Source organism: Porites lutea, chromosome 3 (assembly GCF_958299795.1).
Source record: "Porites lutea chromosome 3, jaPorLute2.1, whole genome shotgun sequence".
Classification (NCBI taxonomy): Eukaryota; Metazoa; Cnidaria; class Anthozoa; order Scleractinia; family Poritidae; genus Porites; species Porites lutea.
The window spans coordinates 34,599,985-34,616,028 of record NC_133203.1 but is presented as its reverse complement, the minus strand read 5'-3'; the positions used below and the strand labels follow the sequence as shown (position 1 = coordinate 34,616,028).

General features: G+C 33.1%; 1 long non-coding RNA gene across 1 annotated transcript in view; it reads right to left on the bottom strand.

Moving 5' to 3' along the window:
- Positions 1–303: 303 nt before the first annotated feature.
- LOC140931015 (uncharacterized) overlaps positions 304–16,044 on the bottom strand; it is a 28,541-nt gene continuing 12,800 nt past the window's right edge. Inside the window, exons 2-3 of the long non-coding RNA XR_012164916.1 lie at positions 3,357–3,551; positions 304–435 (exon numbers count right to left, since the gene is read on the bottom strand). This is a non-coding gene — a long non-coding RNA (uncharacterized lncRNA). The remainder of the gene's footprint in view (positions 436–3,356; positions 3,552–16,044) is intronic.

The following is a 16,044-nucleotide window of genomic DNA, read 5'->3' as shown; positions in this document are numbered from 1 at the left end:
GATAACTTCAACCGTTTTTACGCTCAATCCAACCGTATAAAAATTGCCTCAGCTGAGCTTGAATCTGCCTAAACCTGTTACTTGGCCCTCATGGGATTCGTCACGGATTCAATGCATTTAAAAATAAGACAATAAAACTAATTCCGGCACTATAATACAAAAGAATATACTTACTGGCAAATTTTATTGAAAAACATTCACGTGACGGATTTTTATCCTTTGAATTGTTTTGATGTAAGAATAGACCGTTATTGGCACTGAGGTTTCTTTCAAGGTCCTGCCAGGTCATGTCTTGTACTTTTCCCCCATTCTTAATTGAGCAGTTGAAAGTCACTCTAGAGTCTTTCGGCGTTACTGTACGGGTTTTTGTCTCCAAAGGTGGTTGACATTTCTGTGCACTTATTTCACAGTCTAGGTTCCCTGTGGGTGACACATCTATCGCGTAAAAAAGGAAAGAATAAAAAGAGAAATTCTTTATTACATGAAACATTCGTAGTTTAGGTTTCTGGGAAACTGCCCACCTACCCCTCCCCTAAGCCATCATCTTGCCCTAAGCGAGAAGTAAGTGTTAATGTTAGCTTAGGGGAGGGGTAGGTGGACAGTTTCCCAGAAGCCCAAATTGATCCAAACATTCATTTACTAACACAAACCTCTTCATGAACTCTTGACAAAGCTACTACAGGGGCACCCAAGGACTTTCCTCCTAAATACATTTAAAACATTTTTTAGGCTATCCAGAGTACTTTTACATCTCTAGAAATGCATTTTCAGTGGTGCTATAAAATTTGTATCTGTTCGGTCGTCCTAGGGCAACTTAAGTCTTTTCGAAATTATTAGAGCTTCAGTATTACTTTCCCGAAAATTTTAGTTGCAATTTAACGCTTTGCGAAAGTGAGAATTTTTCTAATTCCTCTCTCCATCGCATTTTTGAATCCGAAAATTGTATGTTTCCGTTTTACTACGAATAATAGAGAAACCTGCAGAGTCAAATGTGAAAAATTAAACTTCAAAAAATCGTAGGGAATTTAGTAGGTAAGCTTCGAAAATTGTACATGAATGGAACAGTCACCTAGAAATTTGTAGCCATCCTTAAATAATAGAAAATTTCAGGCAATGTTTGCTTCTCCGAACAGATATTATACAGAAAACAGTCGTTGGGTGCCCCTGCTACTATCCGAGTGGACGTCACTATCCCAGCCCATGAATGTTTTTTGGCTGGTTATTGTTCTTTGGTGAAGTAATGGGCTTTTTAAAAGATAGCTTTGCAATGACTGATTTGACACTCAGTCTTATCAGCAAATGATCGGAATAATTAATCCTGGCCTGCGGATGGTTGAAAATAAGCAATGATTATTATATTTACAGTTATTAGGAATCAATAATTAAATTCAAGTACCTTTTGCAATACAACAAATTATCTGGTTTCCTTAATTTCCTAGGCAATTTTAGTCGAGGCAAGAATTCACGAAACAACAAGGAATTAGCTTCTGGATCGAAAACAAAATTATTTCCGCGTATGAACGCTCCACGGAAAAATCGTGAACCATCGCAGTCCTTTGATCGTCTATAATGTACAGGTAGCCGAATTTTTGAAAACGTTCCTCAAAAAGGCCCAGAATATCCCCAGCGGTGAGAATTTTTATAGGAGACTTGCCGTCTTGGTTGGTCTCATCGTCAAGGTCAGACCCTGAGCTACCTACATATTACTGATCACCGTGTCCCTATAATATACAGCTATTTCCAGGATTAAATTAGCTGCATTAGTGGTTGATATTTATTACATTAGTAGTTAGTGTTACAATAGTGGTCGATTATTACATTAGTGGGTGATATAGCGTTAACTGACAATTTAAACATCCCGGTTTTAACGTCAGTTTTATTGGAGAAGGCCCTCCTTCTACTTGGATTCAGTTACAGACTAAATACGTATTAGTTGCCCTTTGTGCCTTCCGCCATTTTATCACCCACGGACTAAAGCGGAACACTTAGTTGGGAAATTTCACTCTTCGCTATTTACAAAGGCAATAATTGCTGTAAGTATTCATTTTTTTCGCTCTGGTTGCCTATGGTTAACTCAATGGCAGTTGCCAAAATTAGCTCTCGTATCCTTAACCTTAGTTTCACGTTTCTTTTGTAAAATAAACTGAACCATTTTTATGCAACTAGTGCTCGCCGTTTCTCAATGGCGGTCACTAACGATAGGAGTAGTAAAACACCTGGGATTATGTTGGATTAAGAAACAGTCTCTTTACACGCCCGGAGCTCTCCTCAGTCTCTCACTCTCTTTTCACCCTCGACCAGGATTTTTACGTAGGAGCAACACAAAATTACGGGCTGTTAAGCATCTAGGCATGTGTTCTTTATTACGAATATATTTTGGTAAAAGAATATTAAGTAGTTTCTTTTTTAATAACTTTGGTCATTCCAAATCAACGTACCATTGGTGCTTTTGCTATGCTTTACCCAAAATTTTAATCATGAAGTTAATGCTTTTGTTTAAGTGCCGACGTAGGGTCGGTTATAAGAACTTGAAAAACAAATGAAACGGTCCAGCTGGTAAGTTTTATACTGGGACACTCCACTTCGAGGTCCAATCCCTTAACCATTTATTTCCCCTTATCCACGTCAGTGAAGGCATAATTAAAATTTAGTCGATCGAAAACAAGACCCTGCTTTTGCAACAAAAGGTACCGCTGTCGTATGCCTTCTTCTGCATAACAAATGGTACCCCCCCCCCCCCCCCTTTTCACTCATCTAGCTTAGATTACTGCACCCCTTTAAACTGCTATAAATGCGCTGTCTTTAAAATGTTGTGAATATATCACAAAACCAGACGGTTTTCGACTTTTTCAGAACCATAAAAGGCGTCGAAAGGGTAGGGGATGGAGGGATGAAGGTAGGAAGGAAGGAAGGGGAAAAGGGAGGGAGATTGGGGTCCCCGTTTTCGCCCTCTTCTCATAAATTACAGGTGTTTGACTGAAACAAATTCTCGCCATAACGAACTCTTGCTAATGAGGACAGTAACTCAAGGTCCCTACAGTGTCCGCTATAAAGAGAGTTGACTGTGGATTTGCTAGAAAGTAGCTTTTTTTCACTCCTCATAACCTCAAAATGGTAATATTGCATACGCAGAACTTGGAGTTCTTTTTCTTTCCAAAATATTTTCCTTCCAGATCAGTCGATGAATGACTAGCCTTTTTCTCTTGATTCTTGGGGTAATATGGGAGCCCTTTTTCTTTTAATTTTTTTTTTTTTTTTTGAAAAAAAAAAGAGTCAAAATAATGTTTTGGGTTTACTTATACACAAAGCGTACAGAATATATCATTTTTACCGAATTACTTACAAAGATAACCTACCCTGGATCCAAAGACTCATCAAAGAACAAAGTAAAAGGAATTTAAGGAAACAAAGTTTGAGATCTTTTGGTACGTAGTCTTTCTCCATGTCTTTAGCGTGTTTTTCCATTTGCGTGCGAAGTGCTTTGGTGCCAGTAGAACTTCCTCAATATTTTAATTGACTGCCTTTCTTTATAATAGAGCCTCTGAGGAAACCTGTGATAAAGATTATTACCAGATTAATGATTAATGCCATATATTTTTAGAAATTATTTGGAAAAGCTCATATTAATGTCTTGACTGTACATCTTTGCCTGGAGGGGAGTCTTGTTCCAAGTTATTTTTTTCAATTCAGGTGTAAATTAGACAAGGTGTTTGTGGAAATATATTCGGGTCGAAAAGTGGTGCGTTGAATGCCTTTCAAAATACAACGGACATTAGAATTATAGTCCAACCAATGCTACAACCTCAAACGAAACCTGTTGAGAAACAACCCCGTTCCCCGTAATCACGACATTTATACACGTTGCATTGTTTTTAGACCAAAACAACTTTGAATAGGGGGTGTGGAGGGGGCTTAATTTTTCTGTTTAGAGGAGGTGGTAGTATAGAAAATAGATGGAACTCTCTCAGGGACTGGTCAAAAATTATAGGGGAGGGGGGATGGGCCGGAGCATTTGGAAATGTGGTTGATAAAAAAAACATGGCCCACCCCCTCCCTTCGGCACAAAAATGACCGACCCGCCCCTGAAGCAAGGTTGGAAATTGCATGACCCACCCCTTAGTAAAAACATGGATGTTTGGTTTCCTCTTAATAATCCAATTAAACCTTGTTCTTTGTTTGACAAAATTTGTAGCCTGAGTATCAGGCCTTCCTACGGGCTAGGGGAGAGGAGATTTTAGATGGGGGAGGAAGGAGGGGGAGAAGAGAAAGGAAGGCCTGACACAAAACCATTCAGCAAATCGTGTGACACATCCAAAATCTGGATGTGGCAGTGATTGGATAACACACAATACCCCCTGACGTCACCGACCGCAAGAGCGATCGGCGAGGAGACGGTCATTGAAATTTTTCATAGATGTTTTGATTTCATGTGATACTTTTACAGACAGAGACGCAGAGAAAAATTCACAACGGCTCTAGAGGGCGCTCTCAAGTTCTTTCCTGGAATAAAAATAAAACCCGAGTAAGAATTGTGTTTTCAAGGCCTCGTAGTTTAAAGGAAAGATGGACTCGAAGTAAGGAAAAGCCTCATATACCATCTTCTGCCGAAACTATGTCCGAGTATTGGTTTCACAAGACCGGGACAAAGAAGACGATATCAGTGTTTCAGATATCTAAGTTCAGATTTACAACATCCTGTCGTTAAAAGGGTATTGTTTTTAATACTGTAAATGAAAATAGAGCGAGGTAGCCATGTATTGAGATAGCTGCGAGGATAGCCGACAGCAACAATGCTTTTAAAAAGCTTGACTTTGCTTGTTGCGGTTACGATAACGTACGTGGTTGGAATTCGTTCGCTTCCTCTTCCAAAATTTTCTCACTTTTGAAATGTCTTAAGCTCAAGCGGGCGCCATCATATTTCGCCAACGGGATTGACCTTTGCTATAGGCTCTCACTTGTTTTGAACTTGTAACAGCTTTCACGAGCTCTCTGTGAAGTGGTGGAATCTGCTGCTGCTTGATAATTTCTAGGCATAGGTGTTTCACCATCGCACCTTCCTATTTATTCTTGCAGCTCGTTTCAACCACCCGAGAATACGAGGGATAACATCAGCTTTTTATCTGCCAGACAAGGGCCTGATTTAACTCTGTAAACAAAAGCAATTTACAATTTTCCGGGCACATGTTTGTTTACAAACAGAGCGTTGGCGATCTTACACTAGCTCAATTCCTAAACCCTGTTATAATTCCTCATAAACGGCAGGTTTTACGTTACAAGTTTTCGAAAACTCCTCATTGGAGGTTTCAGAAAAAAGCGAAATCGTAGCAACACAAGCACCGGAGCTCGGCCAGACCGTAAAGTGAGATTTATTTTAGCTTTTTGACAAGTGAAGCTGACAACCCGATGGCCGGAAGTGATTTTGATTGGATGGTATTGAATCATGCTGTGTGAGGGTGGAAGGCTCCAGTAAAAGCATCTGTGTCAGGCGTTTCTCTCCTTCACCTCTCTCCCTATTTCGCGCTCTCTCCCTTTTTCGCTTCCATTTTTCCCCTTTTCCCCAGAAACGCCTGATACTCAGGCTAGAAAATTTGTTGATACACTGCTACAACCAATATCAAAATCACAGAAATCATACCTTTCACTGAAAAGACAAACGTGAAAACCCGAACATTTCTTGTTTCGATGGACGTTAGGAGTCTTGACACAAACATACAGCAAAACGAGGGTATATTGAAATGGTCTGTCACAAAGCATATGAAAATTTCTACAAAGAGAACCCATTCCTACGCATTACTTGCCGGAAATGCTTAGATTAATCCTCAAAGAAGATTTCTTCCACTTCAATGGAAAGCACTGCCTACAAAACCATGGAGCTGCAATGGGCACAAAGACATCAGTTTTGATTCCTTTGCCAATATTTTCATGACATCTATTGAAACAACAACTCTAAGCAAAACTGTCTTTAGAACAACAGTTTGGAAATGCTACATACACGATACCTTTTCCCTATGGGACATGAGTAAACCTGACATCGAAGCCTTCATTGAACACTTATGACAGGCTAGACCGGTTGAGGAATTTGGGTCCCCCCTGCTTAGGTAAAAATTTTTTACCTAAATCACAGTAGGAGCTGAAAGAGGAACCACACTAAAAAGAAGACAAGCCTTACGAAGGTGTTATAAGCCGGATTAATCCTGACACGTTTTAGCGGCAAATTTCCTCATTAAGGTATACGAGTTTTCTTGAACGCCTGATATGTAATACAATAAAACAATGGGACAGGGCTACTCTTTCTTTGCTGTTATATTTTTCGTGGCTAAAGGTTTCGTGCCGGCTTGGTTAAAAAATATACATCAGTAGTTATAGAAATGGTTGTCCTGGCGCACTCTTCGAATTATCAGAATTGCATTAAAAAAACTAATAAAATCCCAGAATATGCAAGGGATTTTAAAAATGAATAACTTTTTATAAGAGGTATTAATAAGGAATGTGAAAATTTTGTAAAGAGATTAGATGAAGAAGGGAAAATATTTAGTTCTCCCCAAGCTAAAAAACTTATTTTTTATTTTAATAAATTTTTAAAAGCTCAAGAACTTGATTATCTTAAAGATATTAGTGAGTTATATTTAAAAGAGAGTGATGTTAATTTTATAGAGTCTTTAGAATTAAATGTAGATGATTATATGGATATATTTTACGATCCAGATAGTTATAAGTTTGATCAGGAAAAGTATGAAAATGATAATTCAGGTTTAAAAGAGTTTTGTGAAAGTTTTAGTAAATTTAAAGATAAAATAAAAATAGAAGAAATGACTTTTAGTGATTTTAAAGATAGTCTTAATTTTTTAGATAGTGATAGTGATAGTGATAGTGATTAAATTATAGCTTAAAGTCTTTTTATCTAATAATAAGATAAAAAGACTATCATGTCTAACCAAGCAAATGGTTTCCAGGGTTCTCAACCCTTTATAACAGATAAACAATTTCAGAATTTATCATAGGATGAAATAAGACATTTAATAGAAGAAGAAAAAGAAGGATTTAAGAAAGATTATAAAGAATTAGGTGAAAGAAAAAAATTAATTAAACAATATAAAAAATTAAAAGAAGCTAGAGAAAAAGTACGAAAAGGAATTGATATAAAAAAACCTAAAAAATCCAAATCTAAAGGTGTTCATAAAATAAAATCATTTGATGAGTATTTTCAGGAATGTATAGAAAATAAAGAATTCCCAGCAGATACTCCTTCTTATTTTCGTGAAGCTCTAGAGAGAGCTATTAAGGAATATCATCAAGGACTTATTAAAGAAAAATCATCTTTGGAAAACTTTGCTAACAAATATGTTATTAAAGGAGAACCTGGACTATCTCCCGTTGATTTTTTAAATAGAAATTGTAAAACTTTAGAAGAATTTTTTACATATCATAGAAATATAAAATTTAATATGCTTTTGGTTTGTTTAATGGAACAACAAATATTTAGTAAAGATAAAGGAGTTGTAGGGTTGAATCAAAGTAAGGCCTACTTTACATCAGGAATTCTAAAAAATTTAAAATCAACAGATGTAAATAAATTAATTGATCTTTATCATAAAAAAATTCTTAATGATATAGATGCTTATCAAGAAAATGGAAGTGGATGGTATTTTAATGAAGTAGTTCAACTTGAAATTCATACTGTTGAGTTTAATCCAGCGAAGGGATCAACTTATATTCCTCTTCCAGATTGGATATCAAACAAAAAAGCAATAGTTAATATTAAAAACAAAGATGAGAAATGCTTTCTTTGGTGTATACTTAGATATCTTTATCCAAGAGATAGAGATGAAGAAAGATTAACAGATTTGAAAAAGTATGAAAATTCTCTTAACACCAAAGGAATTAGTTTTCCTATGAAATTAAGAGATATTTCTAAATTTGAAAAACTTAATCCATCTCTTCCAGGGATCAATGTTTTTTCAGTTGATGAAAACAAAAAGTTTTATCCTTTAAGAATGGCGGAGAGAGATTGTTTAAATACTATTGATTTATTTTTGTACGAAGAAGCTGGTGTTTCACATTATTCACTAATTAAAAACTTTACTCGTTTGATTAAAACGCAAAAAACTAAAAGTAAGAATGGAACAATATTTATTTGTAAGAAGTGTTTTACTCATTTCACTAAAGAAGAATTATTACAAAAACATATCAAATATTGTTCTAACAATGAAACAGTTTGTGTAAAAATGCCACCAACAAACACACTGTTAGGTTTTAAAAATAATCACAAACAACTTCCAATTCCTTTTGTGGTTTATGCAGATTTTGAATGTTTTACCAAACCAATGAATACTTGCAGTCCTAATCCAAAAGAATCGTATAATTACAATTACCAAAAGCATGAACCATCAGGATTTTGTTTTTACATAAAAGGAATAGTAGATACTGTCTTTTCACCTATTGTTTATACTAAAAATGAAGACAGTGATGATGTTGCTAGAATATTTGTGGATAAACTTGCAAAAGTAACTAATAAGATATATAATGATTTTTATCGTCGACCAATACCTCTTAGACTAACAAAAGCCGAACAAAAATCATTTAATGAAGCTGAAACTTGTCATATTTGTAAGGAAGAATTACTAGCTGACAAAGTTAGAGATCATTGTCATTTTACTGGAAAATACCGTGGAGCTGCTCATAATAGTTGTAATCTTCAGTGTCGAAAACCAATGATTCTTCCAGTTATATTTCACAATCTTCGAGGATATGATGCTCATTTGTTTATAAAACAACTTGCTTGTTTACCAGGTGAGTTAAACTGTATTCCATCTACGGAAGAAAAGTATATCTCCTTTTCCAAAAAGATTAAGGTTGATGAGTATAAATCTAGGCGCACTGGAGAGACTATTCCATTATATTTTGAAATACGATTTATTGATTCATTTAAGTTTCTTCAAACATCCCTTGCTAATCTTGTTTCAAATCTCCAACCGGATGATTTCCATAATACAAAAGAAATATTCAAGGAAAATGTAAACCTACTAACTCGTAAGGGAGTTTATCCTTATGACTATGTTTCATCACTCGAAAAACTATCCGAAACACAACTTCCACCAAAAGAGGAATTCTATTCAAAACTAAATGATGAAGATATATCTGATGATGATTATCAACACGCTATTAATGTTTGGAATACTTTTAAATGTAAAACAATTAGAGATTATCACGATCTTTACCTAAAGTCTGATGTCCTACTTTTGGCAGATGTATTTGAGAATTTTAGAAAAACTTGTCTCAAACATTACAATTACAGCACATTATTATACATCTCCTGGATTAGCTTGGGATGCATGTCTCAAAGAAACAGGTCAGGAATTACAGTTATTACATGATTATGATATGTTAATGATGTTTGAAAAAGGTATTCGTGGTGGAATATCTCACATATCAAAAAGATATGCAGAAGCAAATAACAAATACATGAAAGATTATAGACCTGATGTGGAGTCTACTTATATTCAATATCTTGATGCAAACAATCTTTACGGTTGGGCAATGTCACAACAACTTCCAACACATGGATTCAGTTGGATGAAAAATATAACAAAAGAAAAAGTAATGGATATCTTGGATAAAGCAAATCACAGTATGTCAAATCGTGGAAGAAAAGGATATATATTTGAAGTTGATTTGGAATATCCTTCCAACCTATGGGAAACAAATAATGACTATCCACTTGCACCTGAGAAGATGATTGTTAATGGTGTTGAAAAACTAATTTGTCATTTTAAACCAAGAAAGAACTATGTTGTACATTATCGAAATTTGAGGCAATATCTTGAGATGGGAATGAGAATAACTGCTGTTCACAGAGGAATATCATTTTACCAATCTTCTTGGATGGAACCTTACATAAGAAAAAATACAGAACTTCGAAAAACAGCAGCCAACAGTTTTGAGAAAGACTTTTTTAAGTTAATGAATAATTCAGTATTTGGAAAAACAATAGAAAACATAAGAAAAAGACAAAATATATTTATTATTGATGATCGTAAGAAAGCTTCAAAATTAACAAGTCGTCCTAACTTTGATAGAGCAACAATATTTGATAAAAATCTTATTGCGGTTCATATGAAAAAAAACCGAAGTTTATTTCAACAAACCAGTATATGTTGGACAAGAATACTTGATCTGTCAAAAACATTAATGTTTGATTTTCATTACAACTATATTCAAGAGAAGTATAAAGACAAGGCTGAGTTATTATTTACAGATACCGATTCGTTGATTTACCAGATTCATACAGATGATTTTTATCAAGATATATCCTATGATATTCAAACCAAGTTTGACACCTCTGATTATCTTCCTAATCATCTATCTGGTATTCCAACAGGAGTTAACAAAAAAGTAATAGGAATGTTTAAAGATGAAGTAGCAGGAAAACAGATTACTTGTTTTGTTGGATTGCGACCCAAACTTTATAGTTTTAGAATAGAAGAAGATAAAGAGGTAAGAAAGTGTAAAGGAATAAAGAAAAATGTTGTAAAAAAGACAATGGATTTTGATGATTATGTTGATTGTTTATTTTTGGGTAAAAAGCAAATGAGAACTATGAAAATAATAAGAAGTGAAAATCATGATATATATTCAAAAGAAGTAAATAAAATAGCTCTGAGTAATGAAGATGATAAACGCATGGTGATGTTTAATAAGATAAAAACGACTGCTTTAAGATAATAAGATATTAATAATAAATGAGTTATACAGAAGAAGAAATAGAAAAATATTTAGAAATATTAAGAAGTTGTAATACCCAACCAGAAGAGAAAGAAAATAAAAAAGTTAGATGTAGTAATTGTCAAAGCGATAGTTTCTCTATTGAATCAGGTTATAACATTTGCGATTCTTGCGGTTTAACTAATGGTCATGTTCTTGGTTATTTTGACTTGAAAGAGTACGATCGATTTCATTTTCGAAAGAAGAGTATTTATCAGAGAAAGTACCATTATGAGAAAAAGGTTAATCAAGTTTCCAGAAGACTACATCTATCTGATGAACAAAAGTGTGAACTTTACAATAAACTAATGAATATAGATAACCACGTCATGGAAATACTAAACAAACAATTTTGTAGAAAGAGAATGATAAGCATTTTTTATTTAATCAAAAAACTTTTGGAAGAAATGGGTTGTGAAAAGAGTAAACTAGTTTATCTTAAGATTTCACCACAGACTTTGGAAAATTATGAAAAGTGGTGGAATAGTTATAAATCACTCCACGACTCCTCTGTGGAAAAACCAGTAAACAATTCCAGTTAGATAGCCAAGTACTTCACATTCTTTAAATGGTGTGTTGATTGCATAAACGCATCCTCTTCCAATTCTATAATGTTTCCAGAAAGCTCTAAAAGCGAGACTAAATATTAAGTGATTGGTTAGTATGTTTGAGTTTGAATCGAGGTAGTGTCTAGCTTCTGTTAGTTTATAAATAATTTGGTTTATATCTAGTTTCTGTGAAAAATACTTTACATAGAGAAACTTGTAAACAAGACAAGCTTTAATAACGTTATCAGAATAAAACTGTGTTTTATAAGTTGGAAAGTAGAAATTAACATAAGCTACAATTGTACTAATCATTTTCTATTTAATGATTAGATATAAAAAGAATTAAAGATTTAATTATAATAACTAAAAATGAGTTTTGTTATTTCAGAAGTATCACTAAAAAAAGAAGGTAAATTATTACTTGAAAGATTAAGAAATTTTATTAAAGAATTTAAAGATTTTTTTAGAACAGATTTTTCTGAGGAATTTTTTGAAACAATCAAGGAAATGAAAGAGGATCTTAATATAGCAGAGTCGGTTGCAATACATGAACAATTAAAAAGAGAAGGCAAACCACTTGGTGATACTTTATTTTGGTATCATGATTATGAAGCATATACTAAAGATAAATCAAAAGATAAAAAGACTAGACTTATAGAAAGAGCTCCTTCTGGATTTTTTAGACCTGATTTGGAAAGTATTGTAAGAATATTAGAATTAGTAAATATAGATATGGAAATTTATGAAGATTTATACTTTGATATAAAATATTTTTTAAAAAAATATGAATTTTATCAAGAATTAAATGAGGTTAGTAGATTGGAATAAAATATAGTTACCATTTTCTATTTAAATTTAAATAGAAAATTAATAAAGGTTTAAAGAAATAAAAATATAAATAAAATGCTTCAAAAAACATTTATTAACAATCAACTTGCAATTAAGTTCAATTCTTATATTGATTACAAATTAAGGGTCTGGTTCAAAGCCAAAGAAGTTGCTCAAATACTTGGGTACAAAAAAACAGAACATGCTATAAAAAGACATTTAAGTGAAAATAATAAAAGAACTTTTTTGAGCTGCCCCCTTGAAACGGGGGGTCAGGTATTTAAAGATAAAAAAAAGCTGCCCGCCTGAAACGGGAGGTCAGGTCCAAGGCAGATGAATTATATTTATCAACGAAGCAGGATTTTACGAATTAGGTTTTAAATCCAGATTACCATCTGCAAAAATGTTTCGTGAGTGGACATTTACTAAGGTATTACCATCTATCCTCAAATTTGGCTATTATAGAATGATAGATTGTAAAAAACAAAAAGTAATATTTAAAGGCGTAAAATACTACAAACATCCTGTCTTCACTAGTTATGCTGCAAATAAAAATGGTGATATTTTAGTTTAAAATCTAACAAAATTTTAAGTATGTTAAAAGGAAGTAATGGTTATTTACATTTTGGATTGTGTGATGAAAAACTCGAAAAACCAAAGTCTTATCTTTATCATAGATTTGTTTATGAAGTTTTTAAGGGGTTAATAACATCATGTTTTGAAGTTGATCACATCAATAATGTTAGGACAGACAACAGAATAAAAAACCTGCATCTACTTACACCTCAACAAAATTGTGAAAAAAGTAATAATAGACCAATTATTTCTACAAATATAAAAACTGGAAAAGAAAAAAGATATATTTCTATTAAAGAAGCTGCGATTGAATTAGATATTAGTGGTGGTAATATTTCCCGAGTTTGTAGAAAAAAATGTACATTTTTAACATCTAAAAAAGATGGATATAAGTACTCGTTTAGATACTTAGATTAGATTTCAATATTGTTTTAATATTGAAACCTGGGTTGTATAAACTTGTATTAAAATCTAAATTAGAAACTGCAAAAATGATTAGAGAATGGGTAAATATATATTAGTTAGCAGTTTAATCTTTAAACCCTTTTTCTTGATCTTGAAATATCTTCTAAAGTAATTTTGATACTTCTATATTTTCTTAAATCATCTAAATACTTTTCACATTTTTCACGCAATTTTGTATCAATTTCATCTTTTTTTAAAAGTCTGCTAAAAAGGCAATAAATATCAGCCTTTTCTACAAGTAAATTAAAATTATCTCCATACATCGAATCAATTTCTTCACAGATTTCTTTACCTTCTGCAGCTAAAGTTGATTCGTAACTATCAAGTAATTGTTCTTCAAATTTTTCAAAATGGTCCATTTTATTACTTGCTTAGATTAAATTTTGTATTATACCTACTAGCAAATCTATCTGCTATAGGAGTTTGATCAATTATCATCTCATCTATTAGTTTCATACGATCAACAAAATCTTGTTTATTCCACTCATCACCCCTCAGAGCTGCACGAAGTTCAACGAGTACTTTTTCATAAGTAGTAAATGCAATTCGTGACATTTCAATTTTTCTCTTATAATTCTTTTTCTTACCAATTCCCGTTACAATAACTCCAGCACCATTTACAACTCCTAGAACAACAGGGTTTAGAGTTATTCCACCAGCAATAGTTCCTATTGCTACTAGACATATTCCAGAAATTGATAACACTTCATCAAGAAATTTGTAACTCTTATAAGACTGCTTAAAACACCAGTATTTCTTATGATAATGTTTGTAAAAGTCTTTGAGAGTTGTGACGTCTGATTCTGACAGAGATTTATCAATGTGATTAAATTCAAAGATATCCTTCATTTATTCTTTTGTTTACATTAGTGCGACGTAGCCAAGGGAGGAGGTCATAGGGGGAAGCGTAGGTTCCCCTATACTATATAAGATCCACTTAACTTTTCCTGAATCAATACTTTGTGGAATTGAGTAGAGTCAGTGTCGTAAAAGTTTGGCGAATACATTAATCTTATTAACACTCCATCTTCAGTTGTAAACTTCCAACGTTGATTAGTATTGTATTGAATGGATGGTATAGTTAATGTTGAGCTGTAGTTACTTATTGAAACTTTTGTAACATTTGAACGAAAATCTTCTGCCAGCCATAAAACAATTATTTTTCCATTAAAACTACCTGGCATGGTAAAATTTTGAGTTGTTTTATTAACAGTTAAAATTACTTTATTGTTTGATTTATCATAATTTAATTTTACTAAAATATTATTGTTTGTTGATAAATATTTAGTTAGGGTAAAATTCCTATTTCTCCAAAAACTAAAAACAATACATAAAGTATCTATCGGGGAATATGAAGGAGAAAAAGTAACATCATAACCATTAACATTTAATCATTTTTCTACTAAATCACTTAGGTCTTTATTAGGCGGTAGTGTAATACTAGGAATTAAAGAATTAATAATAACTCCAGATGAACCTATATTTATTCCGTAACTATCCGCATCAGCAAAGTTATAGAATTCACTAAAATATTTTCTATAAAAAGAATTTTTGGTAAAAGGAATTAACTCTTTTACCATTCCAACTGTTGCAGCACTATTGTTACTGTTTCTATCGAGATTAATGTTTAATATTTTTTTATTATTTGCATTAATATCAACATTATACGCCACTTCTGTTGGTTTAATATCAAATGCGGTGTGATAGTCGTAAACTTTATCTGGGTCGATATTGCTAAATGTACCCACAATACCATAAGCAATCATGTAAACCCCCTGAAAAATGTCCGGATATTTCATAATGTTATATCCTCTTTTTGAAATATTAACAAGAATGTGAAGAAAGAACTTATTACCAGATGACAACTTCCGGAAATAAACTATTATTCTATGGTAGTACATAACTTTTGTTTGCCCTTTTGGATCAGTATACCTATGGGATAGTTTTCTTATACCTACATTTCCAATTGATAATCCTGTTGAAGTTCCTTTGTCAACACTTATTTGAGTCTTATCCCAAAGAGTATAATCTGTGTTGAGTATTTCCAAACACAACGTGTAATCAGTATTTGCAGGTAGTCTGTAAAAATTAATTCCCATCTTATACTTATATTGACCTTGGCGATTTTTTAATATATACATGAAAATAACTTTGTGATTATAATCGTGAAAGTTGCCTTTGTTTGGTGGTAAGTCATCTATCCTATTTATAACAAAACTAACTCCTCCATCTACTTCATCAGTCCATTGAGCCGCACTTGACATGAGATAAGCAAACTGATCCTTGTAATGACTTGGTTGAACTGCTGTACTATGAACTAGTTTATCAACATAATCTTTGATTACCGCATCACTGTTGTGGAGTGGTTTACCAATATTTATTATTTTATTACCACCAGCATTAAGTTCTCCAGTCATAGCCATGGAACCATCTTTTTTCAAGTAATCACTTAAATCTGGGGCAGCTGTGTTATCATCAACATACTTTTTGGTTGCGGCATCTGTATTTGATGTTGGAGTTGCGAGACCAACTATTTTATTATTACCAACATTAAGGTTACCAGTCATAGTTACGGTACCATCTTTTTTCAAATAATTACTTAAATCTGGACTTCCAGCATTATCATCAACATACTTTTTGGTTGCAGCATCTGTGTTTGACACTGGAGTTGCGAGACCAACTATTTTATTATTTCCAAGATTAAGGTTACCAGTCATAGTGACGGTACCATCTTTTTCCAAGTAATCACTTAAATCCGGGGCAGCTGTGTTATCATCCACATATTTTTTGGTTGCAGCATCTGTATTTGATGATGGAGTAGCGAGACCAACTATTTTTTTGTTTCCAAGATTTAGGTTACTAGTCA